This window comes from Pinus tabuliformis, chromosome 6 (assembly GCF_031772625.1).
Source record: "Pinus tabuliformis cultivar Carrire ecotype Pingquan chromosome 6, CPIR1, whole genome shotgun sequence".
NCBI lineage: Eukaryota > Viridiplantae > Streptophyta > Pinopsida > Pinales > Pinaceae > Pinus > Pinus tabuliformis.
This window is the reverse complement of record NC_142292.1, coordinates 2,018,353,752-2,018,358,692: the sequence shown is the minus strand read 5'-3', so window position 1 is coordinate 2,018,358,692 and position 4,941 is coordinate 2,018,353,752.

Sequence of the window (4,941 nt, the reverse complement as noted above, 5' to 3'; positions counted from 1 at the left end):
CTTTATAGGAGCTTGATATTGAATCTAATGTATCTTTGTAATTTCGGATCATCCAGTTTTGAAATTGCGACCTGTAGTAGCCCTCTACGTCCTCTTTCCAATGCCACTAGTCTGATCCAAATTGGATTCTCCAAGGAAGAGTTATGCACAATCTCCAAAGATGACCTGATTATATACCTTTCCAGAAGAGTGAACTTGTATGAAGTGCCACGTGTCACTGTTTCAACCTTTAGCTCTGAAAAATATATAAAAGAAACTAAAGTCCATCCTCTTTCTATACCTTCCTACAAAATTTCAATCCGATGCTTAGAGAGAAAGTTATGACGATTTTCCCCAGGTCACCTATTTGGAATGTAATTCAGGAGTCTGCAAAAAGACCAACTTCCTCAGATCATATCTCCGCAAATATAGCGCGAAATGATCTGAAATTCAGACCCGAGGTTCATTACGATTTCATCTCAAATGGTTTTTTTTTTTTCGCTTCTGAAATGTTGTAGAAAAAAATTTTATAGCGAAAATTCCACGATGACCTATTTGGAGCAGCGAAACCCTAGAATCCAAAGCTTTGATACCAAATGTTATGAAAACAGCGCACAAAAAGATAGAAAAGATATATCAACGCCTTAGAATTCAGCCTCTTCGAGGGAGAAACCTCCTTGACATTACATAAATGAAAAATTCTTGGATGATTCAAATGACAAAACCTCCTTTCTATATATATGAGTCTAAGGGGTCACAATATAACCAAGCCGACCTAATAATAATAATATAAGGGCACAAAAATAACAATAGAGGGATTCTATGGGGCACAGTAATAACAATATGGGGACAATAGGGGCACAACAATATTAATAAGGGATACAACTACAATATTAATGGGGGCATCACTAGTATTATAGGGACCTAACATTCAAGCTTATGCACATCCATCTCAAAGTAATTGGAACACACCATTTCCTTGGAAAATTTGGCCATCTCAACCCCAAAACCAATCTTGGAAACAAGGTTGGCAAGGAACTTATGGGATCCATCCAAAATATCCTCAATATTTTCCTCAATATCTTCCATACACAACTCCATGTTATCCCTACCATCCACCAACACCACAACCACAACCCCAACCACATCCATCTCAAATATCCACTCCCACTCAACTACCTCTACCACCATTTCCAAACCCACACAACGAAGTAGCTTAGCCCACTTACAATGTTGAGGTACAACACTTCCAAATATCTCCTTTTGATCTCAGTAGTATTCATCTCAGCTTAGGAAGAACATTAAAAAAAAGAGATTCTCTTGATGCTATTGAAGGACAACATGCAGAAAAAGAAGATTCAAAAGAGAAGACCAAAGAATCATGGGTTACACTTGATGAAGAGCAGACATCAAAATCATAGATTGAGAAAGCTCCCTCATGGTTACCACCAAATCCTCCATGTATTCAAGAGAACAATTAACAAAAAGAGGAAGGTTTGAAGGTCATAGTATAAGAAGACACGAAGAATGATCCAGATAAGCATGCAAACCAAGGGCATCAAAGATTGAGGTTTGGTTCCAGAAAATCAACAATATGGAGCATCACTCTCTTCTTGAATTGTGCTTGATATTTTCAAAGTCAAAGCATTTGGTCTCTGAAATTCAGGTACATGTCAAATCATATATTGCAAGCCTACACATTAGTTTATCTGTCATCTTGATGTGCACATGGCTCCATTGGAAGTATTTATATACGTGAAAATGATTTCTTTTCAAGTAGAGTAGGATAGGAAAATAAATAAAAAAATGAAAAATAAGAGAAAAAATAAAAATATCAAGTGAAAACCTCCTTTGAGGCGACCTAAGATTGGCTCATTGATTGAAAACCTCCATGAGGCGGTTAATGGGTTGGAAAAAAAAAGAAAAAAAAAAAAGAGAAAAAGAAAAGATCTTAGGTGAAAACCTCCTTTGAGGCGCCTAGGCAGACCTACAAGTTGAAAACCTCATTGAGGTGACTAGTAGGCCTAGAAGAAAAAAATAGGAAAAAATAAAAAATCTTTGTTCCATGTATCTATTTAATGAATGTAGGTGCTCTCCAACATCTGCAAGAAACAAAACAAGTTGGCACCAAAGAAAAGAAAAAGATTGTTCAAAAGTCTAATCAAAGGAAGTCAAACTTGGACTTTCTTCTCCTTTGATCAGATGCTCTAGAAGGACCAAGAACATGCAAATCCATCACCCTCATCTATTTCAACCATCCACTAATCATTCCCAAGATTTTACCACTCATTTTCCTTGTTTTCCTGATATACTACAAGAATGCTCTATTTTACTACAAGAAATAGAAATACATAGAGAAAAAAATTATTTTTGTCATATCTTGAAAACCATGCATCCATTTTACAAGTTGTTTCAAGTGGAGATTCATATGGATGATGGTAACATGCTCAAGTTATTTCAGCAAACAATAGTGCACAATGTTTTAGAAATCGATCTCCATCACCTACAACTATTTTTTAATTTTCTCGATATTTGTGAATTCTGATGATGAACCACAGAGGTTGGTTCAAAACGTCGATACAAAAAACATGAATGTGATGACTTAGGAAGACATCACTACACAAAATGTAGATCACAAAAGTCTCAAATCTATAATTTGTGAATCCATTTAAAAATCTGTTTCATGGGGAGATGCATATGGATGATGGTAACATGCCCAAGCAAGTTCAGTAATTCCAGTGCCCAAGAAATCGTCCTCCATCAACTTTAATCATTTTTAATTTTTCTAGCGATTCATGCATCCATTGGCCAATTTTTTTTTATGGGGGGTTGCATAAGGATTATGGAAACATGCTCATAAAATTTCAAGTCAATCCATTCTACCGTTTGGGAGTGTTGATGCCTTGAAAATCGTTGTATCAACATTGGGGGATAACCACCTGGTCCGGACCTTAATACAGCTCCTTTTCCGTTTGGAATGGTGGCTCCAACTGGATATAATGGGACCAGTTTCCCAATAATGAATAGAGGGGGATGGATGAGTGATTGATTTCTAATAAATGATAATGAATGGATGACTTAATCTATCAGCGAAAATATAAATAACTATTCTATCCCGGGAAGCTTCTATTCTCTTAAGTGCAACTCTTGATGATCTCTGTTCATTGATAGGCATATAGATGACTCTACACAATAAACATAGACATTCATTTACTTAATGATTACTTTGTTCATGTAGTTGAACAAAGTGATTAACACATTGTTACACTTATCCTTTTATATTACCGATACATGTATGATTAAAAGAAAAGCATGCTGTAAACATCCAGTAGTGGAAAGTATAAAGAATGCTGTTGAAAACACATGCATATATCTAATAATAGCAAGAGCGATCAAACAACAATTCACATAAACGGAATGAACTCAGACATAGATAGTAGTACCATATGAGCTGCAAATCACTCCCAATATCAATCGCTATTTGGATTCCTTCTTCTGACGTAGAAATACTTTTAAACAAAGGCAATAGTGCACATTCACATAAAAGCTTCGCTATCAAAATTGGAATAATTGGCTCAGTCTTTATAAAAGAATATGCCTGAAGTACAGTAGTGCAACTTCAGGTTTTAAGTCATATACAAAAACTTACGACCCTTTCTAAATACATGAAAGGGTCTATAAATACTTGATTAAAACTAACTAACTATGAAACTAAAATCCTACTTAATTGGTACAACTTGATTCGGAATATCTTCCTCACAGCAATCTGGCAGTCGGCAGCATGATTCATCACTTAGGCTATTTGCCTTTAGACCTGAGCTGGCATATTGCAAGCATTGGTTCCACTTTTGGTGGTCGGTTGAGATGAGAATTGAGTTGGGCAACATAGGTGGCATCTTGTATATCTGGAATGATACACCCGATTGCATCTGTGAGGCACTTGAGGGCGGCTCTCTGGCTGTATGGTTTGACTAGGAACAACCAATAGGTGTCCCATGTCAAACTGTTAATTCCTGCGATTAATCTCCCATTTTTCTCCAGCTCTTGATAACATGACTGCTCCAATGTTTTAGCCGATAGCAATTTACCTGGGGTACATTGAGAGATCATGTTAGATAAGTAGAGAGTATCATTAATAAATTCAACCAAATTACTTGTGGTTAACTTGCATCTGGAAACTTCTCTCTCTGTTTTCATTAACTGGGACTGCCATTCCATAAATAATATCTCTTTATGTGATTCTAGGATTTTTGGCAAATTAGCTGCCTGTCCCTCATCAGTGTCTTGCCACTCAAGAAAATTAGTCAAGGTCTCATCGGCCTGCTCCAAGTCTGTTCTAGCATCAGCCGATTTATCACTTATTGATGCTGTTAAGTCACATAGAGGTTCTGCTTGGGCGATTTGTTGACATAACAGCCTTATTTGTGTCACCAATGCTTTGTTAATCTGTAATGCCTCGGCTCTGAATTCAGCTGGTTGTGGAAGATTCTTGGTTTTCTCTATTTGGGCTGATAATTGAGCAATTTGCTCATCTTTAGATTTTCCCATCTGTTCATGCATCGCTTTCAATTTTGCCAGCGCTTTTGACAGCTCCTTCTGCTTTTGAACAGTGCTTGAATCAATTCTTTGTTTTTCTTCCTGCAATTGTTTATTCAATTGATTGTTTATTTGTTGCTGTGTGTACAATTGCTGCTCCAGTTGTTCTGCCTTCTGCTGTGCCTCCGATAACTGTACTTGTAGCGAGGTGATTGATTGGTCTTTTTCTCTTAACAGATTAGTCACTTCTGATGCCTTGTCCATGGTGGCTGCTGAATAGGCTCCAGCATATTGGGACAATTTAGTAAGGTCATCAGAAGGATTAAATTCCTCTTTCCAGACCACATTGGTTGTCACTGTTTGTTTCAGGAATAGGGAAGGTTGATCAGTCCTTCTCCTTTTTCGTTGTCGTTTTATTATAGCCCT